Genomic DNA, 19,719 nt, shown 5'->3' with positions numbered 1-19,719 from the left:
TATATGTAGTTTTCTCGTTTAGAAACAAACATGTTGTTGTTGTTGCGCATCCCGAAAGAAGGATGAAAACGAAATTGCACGGGCCTGTCAACTGGCTCGAGGAGAGCCACAACCACTGCTACGTGAGAGTTGAAAGATATGAAAGAGTGAAAGAACAGGTTCGCGTCGCAACGATCGCGTTCGCCGAAGCGACGACGCTGGCTCAACAGATACCCTTCCCTGACCGGCAGGACCATAAACAAACATTGGTGCTGATGTCGATACTAGCCCTGAAGCGCTTCCAGTATCAATGGCGCGTTGTTTCAAGAGGTCTACGCCAGTGAAGACGACGTGTGTTGCGGCATAAGTGCATTTATGAAATCTACAAGGCAGTGAATAAGATTTCAGGCTATTTTATTCAAGAGTTCAGTGTCTCAGTGTTATTTAGGACGCGTCCCATCGATGTCCTGCCCGCGTATGGCGAATAAGACCTTCCTGCGGCCCCTTTCCTTGCCAAGTGCAGTAGAGTTTTCAAATATAACAGTGAAATTTATTGCGCCAAGCGATAAAACTGTTAGCCTGCTCACTTAAGACAACTATTTGCCTACATTTACGCACTATATAGTCGAAAAAAGCACCTCAGTAGACGAACAAATGCTACTCACCCAACATGGGGTTGGCAAGTCACCATCTAAAGGTGGTTACCCTTTCTCAGGTAACACCCTCACACATACTCGGGTGCTGTGATCGTCATTTGTTGTTGCGCCAAGCGAAAATGAAATGTTTTGTGACAACTGCCAGTCACTCTCTCTGAAACGTAGCGGTCACGCAGAGCAAATGCAGGTTCATTCGTCTTTGCCAAAACGAGGCTGAAACGTGCGTCGCCTGCACGGGTTGCACATACACGCGCGTAGGGACGAGAACTGTCGCTGAGGGTCAATGTAACAAAATACTACGAAGTCCAGGCCTGTTTGCAATTTACCCCAGTACGTTATCAGGAACTCTGTCGCTCACATTTCAAAAGAACGCGACAGAGTCGCCGCAATTCAGGTCAGGGCGACTGCAACTGCACGTGTCGCCTCAGCGAAACTTTCCTCTTTGCACAATGATAGCTTGATCAGCTAAACAGGGTCGTCAACCTATGTTGAAGCCGGTATGTGAGAATAGATTTCAAGCATAAAGCACAGAATGGCAGAGGGGTAGGTGGAAGCCCTCAAGGATATTGCGGCTGCACCCACAATCTACCACTGGGCTTTGGAATGGCAGCGCAAAAGGAGTGTTGGTGCGCGATGGGTGTTCGCACGGCAGAAAGTGGCTGCCTGTTTCCGTTCAGCTGTATCGATTATATCTATAAGGATAGGGAGGATCGTGCGCGCTGGCCCTCCACACATTTGCTCCATAGCTCACATCTCATTGAGCAGCGGTGCATGTAAAAGGGTCATTATGACCATCTGCATTTTTTAGTGTATGTTTATAGCGCATATGTGCTGCTGAATAACGTAGATTAGAGCAAGCTAGTAAGTGATCACATAACGGCACACACAAGATGGGGCATAAGGAAGAAAAATATGAGGACCTCCAAACTTTGGGCCCCTTCACATTTTCAAATTTGGTGGTGTCTTATCATTGGTCCACTTGTCGTCACGTGGTGCTGAAGCCGACATGTCCCTCTCAATTCCATTCATAGGTAGTCGCAAGTCCTCAGACCGCTGCTGGTGCAGTGCTGCAGCGCTTAAAGGATGCGCCACTGCCCTGGCATTTGGCTGTTTCAAAGACAGTCACCGGTAGGGTGCGTGAGACCGAGGTCGCTCTTTCCGAGCACCTCTAGAGCTCACGCGCAACGCCAGTGCGGGCAGGTAGCAAATGTATTGAAACTGGCAGCGGTGGGCAGTTTGCTCCAACTCCGGTGGGCAGGCTACTGCCTTCCATGGTGGGCAAGGTGAGATGACCTCACAAGGTCAAGTGACCTCTCTTAGCCAATCACAAAATTTCGTTGGGAATCGCAAAGTTTGTGGTGCTCTCTGATTGGTCTGTTCAAGACACGTGGCAATGATAACATAATCATCGAATTCACCATTCAGGGAATTTCGGTACAGAGAATCATGGTACTGCTTGAAGACAGCCTAAATGCGATCGCATTTTAAATGTGACTGGCTTAGCAGCACCTGCCCGTATTTCTAAAGCAGTGACGCGATGTTTGTTTCTTTATTCACTTATTTATAGATTGTGCAGCCTTGCGTGAGGCAATGCTAGATGAGGTAAAAGTACAAAAGAAAATTGTAGCAACAAGCGGCATAGACAGTATGAAAGCACAAGAGAACGGACTGTAAAGTTATTTCAGGCACAAATCGGCGAATCTAAATACTCTTTCAAATGCATAGCTCTACTAAGGCAGTCGGGGGTGTTGCAAATTTTTACCGTGCGCGTGAAAAAGCAGCATCATAGCTAGTTAGTGCCACAACTGAAAAGTTAAACGTTTAGCTCGTGGCAGGTTCTCAACATACTTTTAAATAGCTGTCATGTGAATCGAATTCAGTACGACAACGTGAAGAAAGTGGACCGAGTCCCATTTAAGAGACATGAGCAGAAGGCGGAAAATGTGTCTTTTCCGTGATATACAAAAGGTGGCTTTTTTTTTCGAACCGACATCAATTTGTTTACGTCCACGGGGTCATGGAGAAATGAAACCGCGCTGTTGTATTCCACAATAGGGCGCATTGGGGGTTTCCCGTAACTTTGTATCCATGAGAGCGGCACGCATGGAGCGGCGTAAGTCGTTAAAGAGCTTTGTTAAAAGTCACATCGGTGTCATTTGCCTTGGCATATCTTTCTTGATGGTGAGGCCGAGGTATGCGTAACCCAGAACTGTTTTTGAGTAATTGTTTTTGCTAGAATATTCCAACATGTAATCAAATATTCGCCTGGAGAATGACATGAAAGCAGGTTTGAAGCAATTGATGCTTATTTGCCGTTTAGCGCACCAGTTACACAGGTCAGAGAGTAAATTAGAGTAACACAAGCGTATGGGCTTACGTTTGTGTTCACTGATGTATTACATCCCAAGAACTGAACCCAGAACTCAGTATTTTCGGTCCCCCGATGCAATATCTATGCCTTAGTATCTATTCGACTTCAGATCTACATATTCCGTGGGTGTTGGAAACGAAAGCTAGTTATGTTAACAACGTGAGAGTTTTGAAACAAAGTTAGCTTTAAAAATCGTTTGCAGCAATGAGTCAAGCGTCTTCGATATGTCACACTTGTTCACATATATGAAGTGAACGAGAGGTGTCATAATTAAGCTAAATTTGCGGTGGTGCTGAATGCTCTAGGTTTCTGCAGAACCTCTCGGTCTCAAGGAAAATTATGATAAGCTTGAAAATGATATGCTGCAGCAGTTCAAAATGGTGGACTGGCAGTGAAATCTCTGTATAGTAGGACCAATGCGCATGTTAACGGATTTGTGCAGGGAACCATTTTTGATACCTTCCATAGCGGAAGAACAGTGTCGGTCGAGAAGCATTTGTAAAAAATAGCGTGGAGGTATCTGCTAGTGTTAAAGAGCATAACATGCTAGAAATGATTTCGGTGTCTTATCGAGTCCATACCTCTTTTTCGATTAGCAAACTTACACCGTGCATGCTCACCCTCAATGTGCATGTTTCTCATGGCCTGGTTGCTGGGTCGGTTGGATATATATATATATATATATATATATATATATATATATATATATATTGCCACACTCTACCAGCGCCCCCGTGCGGTCTGTCTTCGACCTTTGTCGCGCGCCGGACTTCGTCCTCTTCTGCTCGGTGCTAGGGTCGGCCGGCTGCGCTCCGCCCAGTGTGCTCGCCAGGGACAGAACGTTCTACCGGCGCCCGTGACATTTTGGTGCAGCTGCGGGGTACGATCCATGTACGAAGAGGTCCCAGGAACCTCCAGCGCTCCGCCACACCCCCTGGACACGACACCTGTCCACAAGTCAAGCCGCCGCTTGAGAGGCTTAGCTCCCGAGTACAAACCCCTCACCGCGCCATCCCGCACGATGACCTCTACGGTGGCCAGCCAGACCTTCCAGCCATCTGTGAGTTCGCCACGGCTACTTCTTCATACGCCTCGCACGCCTGCGTCGTTTCATGGTGACAAGTTTGAGGATGTGGAGGGCTGGTTGGACGGGTATGACAGGGTTGCTGAATTTAATCTGTGGGACGAAGACCGCAAGCTTCGGAACGTTTACTTTGCCCTCCAGGACGCCGCCAAGACGTGGTTCGAAAACCACGAGTCCGCCATCCACACCTGGCAAGACTTCCGGCGGCAGTTGCTGCATACCTTCAGCAGCAACGAACGGAGGGAGCGTGCTGAATTGGCCTTGCAATCGATGGCGCAGCAGCCAAACGAGAGCGTGGCGATGTTCGTGGAGGACATGACCCGGCTCTTCAACCGCGCTGATCCTTCGATGTCTGAAGCCAAGAAGGTGCGCCATTTGATGCGGGGAGTGAAGGAGCAATTGTTCGTTGGGCTCGTGCGCGATCCTCCGGCTACAGTCGCCGATTTTGCGAAGGAAGCGGCAGGCATGGAGCGCGCCCTGCAACAGCGGTTTGCGCACTACGGCCGTCCATCAAACATCACTGCTGTGGAGTGCCACATTCCGAAGCCCGGGGATGAGAACACCTCCCTCCGAGAGCTCATCAGGAGCATCGTGCGCGAAGAGCTGAGAAGCTTCGCTCTGTGGAGCAGCCTCCTAGTGTGACCGCCATCTCGGATGCTGTTCGTGACCAGATACGCCGCACGGTGCAGTCCATTCCGCCTCCCCAACCGCCAGCGCCCTATGTGATGACATACAGCGAGGCATTGCGAAGTACTGCGCCACCACCGCCGGCGTTCTACTCTCCTGCCCCTACCGCGCCGTCCCGCCGATTCCCGTATACGGCAGCGCTGCCAGACGACCGCCCACCCGTCACGAAGGCAAACATGTGGCGCACGCCGAACAACAGGCCCTTGTGCTTCCACTGCGGCGAAGCTGGCCACATCCGTCGTCACTGCCCGTACCGCCGGATCGGCCTGCGCGGCTTTTCGCCAGACGCACCCCTGCCACGCTATGGTGAACGACCCCGCGAGATCGATCAGTACCTAGCGGCCAACGTCCCACCTGCACCCACTGCCCAACGTCAGTCCAGATCACCGTCACCTCGACGGTTGTCTTCACCAGCCCGCCAGTCCTACGTCCGGCAGTCCTCCAGCCCGCTCCGGGAAAACTGAGTACGGCGACCCCCGGAGGTAGGGCCGCCGTCACTGGACATAATGACGAACATCCTCCGCTCACCGACGTTAGCATGCGACCCGACCTCCGACCTCACGCCGCTACGACCTTTCGACGCCCAGAGACGCCTTCGCTTGACGCTTCAGTTGGACAATGTGAACGACCCCTACGTCCGACGACTTTTCGACGAATAGAGACGTCTCCGCTTGACGCACCAACTCGACCGCGAGAACGATCCCCAAGTCCGACCACCCCCACACAGCGTTTTTCCGAAGGTGACCAAGCTTCGGCTGAAATCCCGATCATCGTTGATGGCCGCCGCGTGACTGCTCTCGTAGATACCGGCGCCGACTTCTCCGTCATGAGTCGTGGTCTGGCGACTGTCCTGAGGAAAGTCCTGACACCTTGGCCTGGAACGCACATCCGGACAGCTGGAGGCCATCTGGTGACACCGCTAGGTGTCTGCACCGCTAGAATGGAGATTCGCGGTGTAACCTTCATTGCCTGCTTCGTTGTGTTGGCTCATTGCTCGAAGGACCTCATCCTCGGGTTTGATTTTCTTCGAGAACACGGTGCGATAATCAACCTCCGCGAACTTGTCGTGACGTTCTCACCTCAGTGTGCCACAGCCGGCAGAAGCGAGCCCGACAGGCCTGTTTTTCGCGTGTGTGATGACAATGTCACGCTACCACCACGCTCGAGTTTGTTTATTACTGTGGAATGCTCCAACCCACGCACGCCTCACGGGATTGCGGAAGGTAACCTGTCGTTACTGTTGAGTCAACAAGTCTGCGTTGCGCGTGGTGTTGCTTCCCTCCGCGGAATGCGAACGCAGCTTTTTGTTACCAACTTTAGCGCCGAATACCGCCACTTGCCGCAAGCAACAGCATTAGCCTATTTCGATGAAATTAGTGACTCAGTCTCCCACTGCGCCTTGACCCTCAACGATACCCATGAATCGACGTCTGACGCCCCCGTTCTGACAGACGTGAACCCCGACCTAACCGCCGATCAGAAACACCGCCTCCACATGATCCTCGACTCTTTTCGTGACTCCTTTGCGACCACTTCTAAAGTTCGGCAAACATTGGTCGCTAAACACCGCATTGTAGTTGATGAAGGCGAGAGGCCTATACAACACCACCCCTATCGAGTGTCTGCGAAAGAAAGGGAGGTGATTCGGAGGCAGGTTGAGGAAATGCTCCGCGACGAGGTTATCCAGCCGTCAACAAGCCCGTGGGCTTCGCCCGTTGTGCTGGTCGCCAAGAAGGATGGCACTCTCCGATTCTGTGTCGACTATCGTCGCCTCAACAAGATTACTAAAAAGGACGTTCATCCTTTGCCCCGAATTGATGACTCATTCGATCGCCTGCGTCATGCCCGCTACTTTTCCTCTCTTGATCTACGCAGTGGGTACTGGCAGATCGAAGTCGATGAACGTGACCGTGAAAAGACCGCGTTCATAACCCCCGACGGTTTGTACGAGTTCAAGGTGCTCCCCTTTGGCCTGTGTACCGCTCCTGCCACCTTTCAAAGAATGATGGACACTGTCCTGGTTGGCCTCAAATGGCAGTCGTGTCTCGTCTATCTTGATGATGTGGTTATTTTCGCTGCGACCTACGAAGAACATCTCAAACGCTTGAGTGCAGTATTGACGGCAATCCGATCAGCCGGTCTGTCTCTAAAACCCGAAAAATGCCACTTCGCGTACCAACGGCTGAAGTTTTTGGGCCATGTTGTGACACCTGAGGGCGTCAGCCCCGACCCTGACAAAACGGCCGCTGTAGCTGCGTTCCCGACTCCCACTGATAAGCGAGCTGTGCGCCGGTTTCTTGGCCTCTGCGCATATTACAGACGCTTCGTGCAAGACTTCTCCAGGCTGGCTGAGCCTCTCACACGGCTGACAAAAGACGATCAGCCTTTCGTCTGGGCACAGGAACAGCAGGACGCCTTCGAAAAGCTCCGCGAACGCCTACAAACAACGCCCATTCTTGCCCATTTTGACGAGGAGGCGGACACGGAACTTCACACCGATGCCAGCAACATTGGCCTCGGTGCAGTCCTCGTCCAGTGGCAAGATGGTGTTGAACGCGTGATTGCGTACGGCAGCCGCACGCTGTCACGGTCCGAGGCAAATTACTCAACCACTGAAAAGGAGTGCCTAGCTGTGTTGTGTGGGCGATAACGAAGTTCCGGCCCTACTTGTATGGTCGCCCGTTTCGGGTCGTGAGTGACCACCACTCACTGTGTTGGCTCGCGAATCTTAAAGACCCCTCGGGCCGGCTAGCTCGTTGGAGCCTTCGCTTGCAAGAATTTGACGTTACAGTTGTCTACAAGTCGGGCAACAAACACAGCGATGCAGACTGCTTGTCCCGTGCTCCTATTCCGTCCAGCTCTGATGACCTCGAAGATGACCCTCTATTTATTGGTGCTCTGACCACGTCCGCCCTCGCTCAACAACAGAGAGACGACACGGAATTGCGCCCACTCATCGATTATCTCGAGGGAACCGCCTCGTTACCACCTCGTCTATTCGCGCGTGGCTTGTCGTCGTTTTGCTTGCGAGATGGCGTCCTCTACAAACGAAATTACGGCCCGACGGACTCTGGTTACCTGCTCGTGGTTCCAACGGCGCTCCGCACTGACGTTTTTCAGGCGTGCCTGGACGAGCTTCCTTCCGGCCACCTCGGATTTTCTCGAACGATGGCACGAGTTCGTCAACGTTATTACTGGCCCAGGCTTTCTGCGGCTGTCAAGCGTTATGTGCGCACTTGCCGCGAGTGTCAACGTCGGAAGAAACCACCTTTCAAGCCGGCTGGCTTGCTCCAACCCATTGCTCCGCCGAAAATTCCTTTCCACCAAGTCGGCATGGACTTACTGGACCCATTTCCCACGTCATCATTGGGTAACCGATATATTGTCGTTGCCACCGACTACCTCACCCGGTATTGTGAGACGAAAGCCCTTCCCCGCGGTACTGCTGCTGAAATTGCTGACTTTTTCATCATCAGCATAGTCCTCCGCCATGGCGCCCCTTCTGTTGTTTTAACTGACCGAGGCACAGCGTTCACGTCCACGCTTACTCAGGAAGTTATGCGGCTCAGTGGCACAAGTCATCGTAAGACCACAGCTTACCATCCTCAAACCAACGGCCTAACCGAGCGCCTCAATAAGACTATCGCTGATATGATTTCTATGTACGTCGACGATGACCACACGAACTGGGACGCAATACTTCCGTACGTCACGTTTGCCTACAACACTGCCCTTCAAGAGACGACGGGGTTCACGCCATTTCGTTTGGTACACGGTCGTGAAGTCGTGACTATGTTGGACACGATGTTGTTGCCCGATATTGCGCACCCATCCGTTGCCGACGCTGATGCATTCGTTCGCCATGCAGAGGCTGCCCGCCGGCTGGCTCGGCAACGAACCCGCGTGCGGCAGGAAGTCGATGCTCACCGCTATAACCTTCGTCATCGCGAAGTCATTTTCCAGCCTGGAGATCAAGTGCGGGTTTGGAGCCCCATCCGTCAGCGCGGTCGCTCCGAGAAGCTTTTGCGCCGTTACTTCGGTCCCTACGAGGTACTCCGCAAACTCAGCGACGTTACGTATGAAGTGCTCACCACGTTCCATGCCCGGGACTCGGTTCACGCCCACACGTGGCTCCCCCTCAATCTCAGCCATCGAGTCGATGCCTTTCCAAAGGGGAGGGGCAATGCCACACTCTACCAGCGCCCCCGTGCGGTCTGTCTTCGACCTTTGTCGCGCGCCGGACTTCGTCCTCTTCTGCTCGGTGCTAGGGTCGGCCGGCTGCGCTCCGCCCAGTGTGCTCGCCAGGGACAGAACGTTCTACCGGCGCCCGTGACAATATATATATATATATATATATATATATATATATATATATATAGAAGAAGGGGTCACAACCTTGCAATTATCTTAATTTAATACCGACAGTTTCGGACGGAGGACCGTCCTTCCTCAGGGAAGGACGGTCCTCCGTCCGAAACTGTCGGTATTAAATTAAGATAATTGCAAGGTTGTGACCCCTTCTTCTACAAGTCTTCCTGGCCCATTGAACGACAAGACCTCCTGCAACTACTATATATATATATATATATATATATATATATATATATATATATATATATATATATATATATATATATACGAGATTCGTCAGAAGCCATAAAGCGTCTTGTTGCGTTTTGATGACCTTAGCTACAAGGTTGCGACTGGAACCATGGCAGACATGAAATTAAGGCACTTACGGGCGCGCCACAGAGGCATTCAGCAAAACTGGATGCCCACCGAAAGGTGCACAGTAACGTGCGTTATAGACAAGAAGATAAAGATATCGGTGAGGAGATGCCAACTGCCCCTTGCACAGGCAAGTGCCATCTCTGTTCATAAATCGCAGGGAGCTACGTACGGAAACATCGTGCGCTCCTACGCAAAGACTCATCCATAAATTTTGGCGCATATGGCACTGAGTCGCACTACTGATATAAGCGCTCGCGCTCTACCTCATAAATGTCTACAACGATTTCACTTTCTACCACTGAAAACAAATACCAGAGAAAGCGACAGCCGATACAAGCGCTATACCTCATAAATATTGACAACGATTTCACTTTCTACAACGAAAAACGAATACCAGACCAGGCGGCAGCCGACACCCTGCGAAGTGGCTTAGTGGTTAAGGCGCTCGTCTACCGGGCCGGAGTACCCGGGCTCGAACCCGACCGCGGCGGCCGCGTTTCGATGGAGGCGGGACGCAAAAGGCGCCCGTGTGCTGTGCGATGTCAGTGCACGTTAAAGATCCCCAGGTGGTCGAAAGTATTCCGGAGATCTATATGAAGAGAACGAAGGGTCTCATAAGATAATTCAGCTATATTTGTGGTGGTGCTGAATGCAGAAAGAAACAAATGCTGTAGGTTTCTGCAGAAGTTATCGGTCTCAAGGAAAATTATGATAAGGTTGAAAATTGTATGCGGCGCGGTTCAGGTGTCCACCTAGGCATGTGCGACAGATACTGCGCCATTTCCGTCCTTCAAAAACCAATTTACCAATTTACCAGCCGGCCAGTTTCTTCCGATGCAGTCACACAAGCTTGAAAACCATCAACGCCAAGTTATGCCACGACTGAAGAGCTGAAGTTGACTATCTTCATACTTAACGTTCGCTCCATTGCTGTATACGCCAAGGACATGCACCACACACAGCCCCGCCGCGGTGGCTCAGTGATTATGGCGCTCGGCTGCTGACCCGAAAGACGCGGGTTCGATACCGGTCGCGGTGGTCGAATTTCGAGGCGAAATTCTAGAAGCCCGTGTACTGTGCGATGTCAGTGCACGTTAAAGAACCCAAGCCGGTCGAAATTTCCGGAGCCCTTCACTACGGCGACCCTTCCAGCGTGAGTCGCTTCGGGACGTTAAACCCCAATAAACCATGCCAGTAAACCAAACACCACAACCACTTTCAAGCGCATTCCCCTCTACTCCGTCTTAAGGAAACTAGAATGGGTCCCACACAGCCCCTCGAAATCACAGGCTACCAGTACAGCAATGTCACTCTCAAAGACCATAATAACAGATAAGCAGGAATTTCCGCCTCACTGCGTCCTGGTCCCTCGTAACCAGCTCCGCAGCCGGGGCAGCGCGCTGCTCTAGCTGCGCGCGCTCCTGGCGCCATCTTCCGCACGCCCAAGCCGAAATGCATAGCCGCCGCCATTCGTCACTGCGTGTTCCCGCCCTCTTCCTCCGTGGCGGGGACCGCGAGATAGCGCGCGGTGTTCTCCGGTTGCCGAAGCGCCGGCTCGGCACCAGCAGATCACGATGCGTGCATCCCAAGACGAAACGCAGAGCTACGTTCACTTGACTCGCTAGCAGCGTCAGCGGCATCAGTCAGCTGTTGCTATCCCTTCGCCGCGCAACGTTCCGTGCGCCCACGCGCTGCCTCCCGCGACCTCCCGATAAACTAATTGCTCTCTTCGCTCCTCCTCCAATGCCACCCCTGTGCGGCGGCAATAAAAGCACCGGACCGGTGGCGGCGGATCTCGATATGTGCACCGCCCGAGCCGATTGGATTTTGGATTGTAAAACGTTTATTGCCAACAGTCTGAAGGGCATATAGGCCCCCCGCCTAAACGACGGCCAGAAGGTCTTGGCTCCTGGCGGCGTCTTCGGCCAGTTGGACGACTTTTGTTTGAGTCTCCGGATCGGAGCTGAGTAGGAGAGCCTCCCATTGTTCAAGTGACTTTATTTTTTGTCCCTCCAGGGGGGCAAAAGGGCATTTCCAGAGAATATGGTTGAGATCCGCTTTGGCCTTACATTGCTTACACTCGTTTGAATATTGTCCCGGATAATAACGACTACACATAACCGGGTTCGGAAACGTATAAGTTTGGAGACGGCGCCAAGAGGTGGCCTGACTCTTTGTCAATGATTTATCAGCAGCGGGGTACTTTGTTCGATTGAGCCTATAATGTTGTGTGATTTCTCTGTAACCTACAAGACGATCCCTGTCTGCGAAGCCCTCGGTATGGCCACTGGCTCGGAAAGCAAGACCTCGAGCCAGTTCGTGAGCTGCTTCATTTCCAGCCAGGGATGCGTGTGCAGGTGTCCAGACTATGCGAATTTTGAGGTCGTCCCTTGCAGTCCGCAGGATTCCGTTCGTCAGAGGGGAGACCCTCCCCTTGGCAAAGTTCATCACTGCTACCTTTGAGTCACTGACTATCATTGACGCATCCGTGCCCACTATTGCAAGAGCGATGGCGGCTTCTTCTGCAATTTCGGGACTGTCCGTCGTGATCGAAGCGCCGGCTCGGAGATATGTCTCGGCGCTAGCTACCGCTATCACCATTCTCCCCCTCCCGCAATTAGCCCGAGCCGAAACGCATACCCACCGCCGTTCGCCACTGCCAACCGCCTGTCTATATAAATAGTTTATCATAGACCTCCTCTTTGAGGACCAGACATTGTGCAGCAAGTCGAGCATATATCCACCTATTTCTCCGACCACAAAGCTTCCTTCATGACAATCAATAGTGGAGTGTTTCTCGAAGAAAGAATATGTGTGAAAAATAACAAGTTGTCTCTAACTGTACACACATGTGATCCTCGAATTCTTTACCTCAATGTATCGAAAAGCCGAAACAGCTGATGTGCTGCTCTCAAATTTCGCATTAGGAAGTAAAGTATTCGTCGGCAATTTTTTTTAGATATTTGTCTTGCGCTGAAGTTCGTCACAAGCGCCATGCGTTGGTCATTCAGAGATGGGCTACACCCCTAGAGTCTCCAAATCCGCGGGCCCTCAGTAACCACGTATTTGCCTCGACGATGCCCTGGGTGCTTCCGGAAGTTATCTCCGTAGGCGTCTCGACGCCTACGGAGACGATCATTGTATGGTGTGGGGCGCTCCCTTCGTGAAGCACTCTGAGTGCAGCGTGATGCGTCAGGGCAGTGCTATGCGATACGGTTTCGTTTGTCGAGGGTGTCATCGACTTTGAGCGATTGTGAATAACGGCTCGCTGCTGAGTGACAAACTGTACTCCCAGTATCACGCGGCGGGAGGAGACGTGTAAGACTACGAAGTTCGCAGGGCACGTGGCTATGCTGAGCATCACTTTTGCTGTGCATCGTCCAAACGGCGTATTCAGGTGGCTTGGGGTGATTTGGATCAGGAGGGAGGACCCAAGCCATCGCTACTTTCTTGATCGTCTAAGTGATGCGCTCATTAATGATCGAACAAATCGGCAGCAAAGATAATGTCTAGGGTAGCAAAGATATCCAAGGGGAGGCATTTACTGCCCTTGACTGCTGCTTCTAGGTCTGACGCTCTTCTTTTTACATCGCAGTTTTATGTTAGCGTCGAGCACGTGTTAATTGCATATTTGAGCTGTGGTTGACTCACGTCATCGTACTATTACTGGCTGTCATTGTTGTGGCTTTCATCTTAAGGCAAGACGGTGACGTCGTTGAAGCTATTAGTCGTTTCGCCGAGAAGCAACCGAACTTTCAAGGTTTGATTCTTTTAGTTTCCCTTAAGCGAGCTCGGGAACATTCCACTTTTCTGCCTCTACGTAGGTACGTGCAACTTCGGCAAACGAACCGTTAGGCTGAAGGCGATAAAGAGTGAGACCGGAAGTTTCGCACATATTCCGATGTATTGTTGGTCCTTGTGCAGGTAGCGTTCGTTGTGAGTCGCAGGCCGATACGTCTGTACCGGCATAGATGACGGATGTGGCTGGCCTCACTGTAATGAAAGCACACCGGCCGGTTGTCGGCCTTCCTCCCAGCGCCGCGTGTCCTGGGCTCTGCATGGTTTAAGGACGCGAACGGAGAGACATGGTTCTAATAATTGACATTCACATCGACTGACACTTTGTGCGTCTCGTCAGGGCCGGAGACATCGCATCATTGTGGGACACGTCATTGCCGGAGGTTCTTGTGTAGACGTCGCTGTATGCGGGACGCAGAAGGCTTTCTCCGCTATCTCGTGTGCGACGTATGCAAGCGTTGTTACGCGACGCTGTTTTGGACACCGCAGAAAATCGCACAACTCTTAGTCAACAATGTCACGGATAATTTCTTGTAAGTTGCTCCTCCTGGTTGTCAATGTCTGTTTTGTTTCTTAGCAGGTTTCCAACTGTGGGTGATGCTGCGGAGCTTGTGCTTCCAAGGTCTCGATGGTGGATGCTTTGGTCTCCAATCCAGCCACTGTCTTCGCGTGGGGTTACATATTATCCTGGCAAATACCGGTCCTTTGATTCCTCTAGGAAGTTGTCTCATCTTGGATCATTTCCGGACCAGCACGAGGAATAAAGGTGCAACATTTAGTCGGCGTAGCCGCCAACGGTCTTGTAAGGGTGCTGCACGCGTAAATAGAGCAAACGCTACCCTGTTTCTTTGCGAATAATGCTCATTCACGTTTTCACTAGCTGCCTCTTGAATGTTTTCCACTTTTTCCGGGCAATTTCGTTTTTGTCGACCACGTGCATGCTGTTCTTTTGAGTGAGAAGACTTTTTTAGATTTTAGCGTTGTCTCTGGAGTGGAATACGGCCACTCTGTAAAAGAGCCGCAACAGCCTTCAGCGTCTTCGTGCTGTACTTATTGAAACCTGTCCGCTTCACGTGGCTTGGTGACAACACGTACGCAGAAGTGGACGGCACCGAATAGACTTAAGAAACTCGAACTGCTTATAGGTCGAACATGCGCCCAAGATCAATTGAACAGTTCTGGTGCGGCCATTTCAGCTAACTTGCTCGGCGGTACTAAAAAAAACCAAAGCACCCGGTGCTCTTCGACACGCTCAATTTAAAGATGGAAGAAAACCATTGGGATAAAGCCGCCAGGAGGACAACGGCACTCTGGTACATTCCAGAACTTGTTACCCACGATCACAGTCGCTGCGAAGTTTTCTGGAGACACCTCGCGCTGGAAACAGAAACTATAAACGCCAGGCGGCAACAGTTATAAAGATCATAGAAAACAAACATATTGAGCAGTGAGGTAACGGTGCGTACACAGGGTGTCCCAGCTAACTTGGACCAAGATTTATTAAAAAAACTAAGCGTTCTTCAGAACTGAAACCGCGTGGATGTTCTTCTTGTTTATCTAAAGTTACATTACAGTTTTTTCGGTCCTCCTGTTTGAATAATTAGTCGGGATAAAAAAAAATAACTTTTTTAGTATAGCTTGAAACGTTCAGGCGTCAATAGGAAAAATGTGGACCTCCACAAATATTGCCCAACCCAGGCACTTCCAATGAGATAGAGTTAGTGTGGCCGTTTTTATTCCGGAAAAACGAAAGCCAACGGAGTTTAAAAAATATCACGTGACAGCGCGCTCCGTGCGCCCGGATGCACCGCGATTACAGCGCTCTCGTCCGTGCTTTCTAAAAAACATCACTCGCTTCGCGCCTTTCGTGCTGCCCAAGACAGCGCTTCGAGTTGTGCTTGGTTTCAAGATAAGCGCCAGTGGGTTCCAGATAAGCCGCGTTTTCTTTCGACTGCCGCCAGAACCCACGCGCGCTTATCTTGGAACCAAGCACAACGCGAAGCTCGGTCTTGCGCTGCACGAAGGGCGGGAAGCGAGTAGTGTATTTTACCAAGCACGGATGAGAGCGCTGTAATCGCGGCGCATTCGGGAGCACTGAGCGCGCTGTCACGTGGTATTTTTTAAACTCCGCGGGCTTTCGTTTTTCCCGAATAAAAACGGCCACGCTAACTCTATCTCATTGGAAGTGCCTGGTTTGGACAATATTTGTGGAGCTCCACAACTCTCCTATTGACGCCTTAACGTTTAAAGCGATATTTAAAAAGTTAATTTATTTATTTCGGCTAATTATTCAAATAGGACGAGCGAGAAAATGGTAGTGTAACTTTAGATAAACCCTAACAACATCCACACGATTTCAGTTCTGAAGAACGCTTAGATTTTTTTTTAAATCTTGGTCCAAGTTAGCTGGGACCCCCTGTATACATAAAGGGCGCAGAGGGCGGTGGTTATAAAGATGTCGTTTAACTAGGACACTTGTTGGCAACCATCCTCACTAGTATATAGGTCATGTCTACATTTTCATCAGCTTTTCAAAATAGTCAATCGCGCTCTAGTTTATTATTGGCTGTTTGTTATGTCGGCACTTCCCAGCGGTTTCATGCTGCTAACATGTGGTATATCAAACACAAATCTGATACCGAATGGCTCTGCTTGTGTTTGGACAGATAGATGAGAAGCATGAATGAGAGGTTGATGAATTATTATGAATCATTCTGCTGAATTTAGGGCGGTCGTTAATATGCAAAACGTTTAGGAAAATCTCGATGCCACATTTCTGATTGCGCTATTTTAAAGTCAATATGAACGACACTAGCATTGTTGTGCGCAGTTCACCCGTATAACTTTGAGATCGAGACCTCGTTCAATGCTCGTGGCACTCACAAAAATTATTAAATGGCTGGGGGCTTCCTCTTCCTGACGGCTTGAGTTAGTGCGACCTCCACCCAGTGCACAGAGTGTCTCCGCAACGTACCGAGGACATGTGCGACAAAAACAGTGTCATATTCCCTAACAGCTGCAGGCAGCAAGTGTCCAGTCATTAAAGCGGAATGTTATCTTTTGTTTCTGACAACCTCATGCCGCTCCACGACCATTTATTTCCTAAGGTGTCAGAGCACTTGTCATGTGACGAATTCATTGCTATGTGGCCCTCTAAGACACCCAAGAATGAAAAGAGGAAAGAAATTTTTTTGTGTGTGTGGTGGTGGGGGGGGGGGGCAATAAAACAGCCTGAAGGACATTACGCGATAGAGTTAATTTGTCCCTTCAGCGGTCCGGGGCCCTCTATCGCAAATCACTTGGCAGACATGATCATATTATTTTTTTATTTTATTTTAAAATTTATCTGTCAGCTGTATGGTGTGAAGTGTTCGCACTGAATGAACCTTCCTCAGTGGTAGTCTGGTAGCACGCCCGGCAGAATATCCAAGGCGTAGCGGTCAGAGCCTCGGCTTCGTTTTTCTTTACAGTGTAGTTGCTTGTATTTCCTCACAGAGGTTAAGTAATTTCGGGGGATTGATTTCTCGGCCTTGTAAGCGAATATGGAATTTGCACTGACGTCACCCTGTTGTACTTTGTGATCACTGCGGGGTGTTTGGATTACCCGCGTGAGGTCATGTGGCTTGACGCCTTGACCCACTCGAACAATCCGGTCTTTGTCGGCACGCAGACAGCTACAGCGATTTCTCCCCTGAAAGGGACACTAACCCTCTGGCGTTAAAAAAAAACCCTTTACTTTAACAAAACGCTTGGGCCAATGGTGCAGCATAGTACTATAGTGACACGAAGACTAAACAAACTGAGGGCCAGTTGGCACTTTGCATAAGTCGTAGTCATGCTCCTGTCGTTTTATGTCATCGTGTGACATGTTCTGAACTCTTCTCTTTCCACCTACTTATTGCCCAATCGGCGATCTTTATTGCGAAAGCAATATTACGACCGGTTTCAGCCCTTCGCGTCGGGGCGGCCGCGAGGCACGTTTGACCTTGAAGGGCGGCGCGAGGCGCTGCCCTCTCCGCGCTTTCCCCAGCTGCGGAGTGCAGAGAGGCGGCTGGAGAACGAGAAGGGGGGAGGGGTATAAGATGCGTTCGCTAGCTTGCCGGCTCCATCGTTATGCCGCCTGAAAAACAAAAAGGCAGGCTACGTCGGCTTGCCGAAGCCAGGAAACGACAACGGGCTTCGGAGACAGGTGCAGAACGCGAACAGCGCCTTGCTAAGCGGCGCGCTCAAGACGCTGCTAGACAGGCGCACCGCGCCTCTATCGAAACCGAATCGTCTACAACCGGTGATGATCCCGAATGGAACGCTATGGATGCTTACGCAACCTACCAGGTTTAACCAAAGCTAAACCCCGGCATTTTTTTTTCCCTAGAACCGCTGGCACAAATTTCCTTGCACCTTTGCTACTGACAGTTTTAAGAACCCACAGATGAGCCTCTGGCGAGTTCCCTGCTAAAAGTGGCCTTAACTGTCAGAAGGAGTGACAAGTGGTGAACGTGAAGCAACTGTCTTATCAAACGCAAAATAAGTTACCAAAGTGCGGGAAGCTAAAAGATATCGGTCAGCGAAGATTTTCGTAGAGGGTTAGGAACATAGCTAAATCTTATGAGACAGCTGCAAGCCGAATCGAGGCAATAAAGAAATGCTCTCATTAATGTACGCAAGATCAAGGTGAATTACTATATTTTTGTCCGGGCTGACGTAAAAATAAAAAAACTGTCGTAACATAAAACGTTGATCAGCCAGAACAAAAAGCGATACAGCTTCAGGCAACAAAACCATTAGTAATAGCAAGCACTAATGCTAGCAGTTTTGTCAATAAAGGACTTGATTTTGCGGTATTTGTTTTTTAACACGCTCCTGATGTAATTTCTATCGCGGAAGTTTTGCTGTCTTCAAGTATTTCCAACGGTCGTACCTTCCGCCTTGGTACGTAGCTGTTCACAAAGGTCGATATACACGTGGCAGGGGCATTGCTATTTCAGTTAAAAATAATCTACTCTGTTTACCGCAACCGGATGTCGACGCTGTACTGGTACAGTCGTGTGGTGGTAACGCTTGATCAAGCCATCTTCATTGTTGGCTATTTGTACCGCCCACCCGACGCCGGTCCAGACGCTCTAAACTTGCCTGCGCGGCATATGCAACGTCATGTGCCCGCATCTAAAAATACTATTTTAACTGAAGAGTCGCATTTCCTCTCATATTGTTTCAAATGCTGGAGATTGTGCCTGCATATTGGCATAGCGCTCAAGCATTTCTTGACTTTATAAGTAGCTCTCAGTTAAGTCAAATCTGACACGATGCCAAAACGAGGACACTATACAGACATAAACATCCTCAATTTACCGTTCATGGATGAAATCATTTCGTACGAAAACATTGCAAAGTTGCTGAGGTAATATCCGGCCACAAGGAAATACACTCATCCAAACTTTCTGCCAAGCCAACAGCCAAGAGTCACGAGCACTGCAATAGATGAGGGAAATGCGCATGGTGTCTCTAATGTAAACCATTTTGCGCACAATTTTTCAGAAGCTTTACCACTTTGCACAGGCGCTTAAGTTACTGTGAATGATCCATGGAAACTATTTAAATTTACTATAGAGCGTTTTTTGTCGTTCTATGTGCCAACAAAAAGACATTTCAAAAATCTAACCTATGGATATGCACAGAGATCATTCACGCTAAGCTCACGCCATCACAACGGAGGAAATCTAAGAGCAAGCCCTATCAAAATGGACTACCAGAACAAAAAGCGTGAACTATTGCGCACACAAAAACTTGCTGCTGAAACTGCTCAGTTATATAATTGTGGCCTTAAATAACTTCATTCGGTGAGCCTGTAGCAATTTCTGGCGTTATTTCGACTCATGCACGAACAAACCAAGCGACTCACAGGACATAGAACGCTCCAAGAAAACAATCAACTTCTGTAATTATTTCGATTTTGTTTTTAGGGTTAATAATCACACCAGGCATTCATTAACACACCAGCAAAGAACAAAAGCACAGTTCTGAGAATTACTTTCAAAACACTTAGCTATCCTGCCTTCACTAGTGAACATTGATAAAACAAAATTTAAAGGCTCAGAAAATGCTAATCAATTTTTTTTAATGGATGCTGAGTGGATGTCTAAATATCTCCCTCTATGGAATAAATCGCTCGCTAATGGTGACGTATACCTAACGAATAAAAATTTTCGCAAGTTACTCCGGTAGAGAAATTTGGACGCACTAATAATCCTGTCAACTACCGTCCAATTTTCTTTACATGTACAGCATGCAAGCCGCTGGCTTATGTTATACTTAAAGACACCTTAACTTTCATTAAGCCGGAGCTCCTGGCTCCGAACCCGGCCGCGGCGGTCGTGTTTCGATGGAGGCGAAGTGCAAAGGTGCCCATGTACAGT

This window comes from Amblyomma mixtum, chromosome 2 (genome assembly GCF_055824585.1).
Source record: "Amblyomma mixtum isolate Tamu chromosome 2, ASM5582458v1, whole genome shotgun sequence".
NCBI lineage: Eukaryota > Metazoa > Arthropoda > Arachnida > Ixodida > Ixodidae > Amblyomma > Amblyomma mixtum.
The sequence above is the reverse complement of the archived record's forward strand: the minus strand, read 5'-3'. Positions refer to the sequence as shown.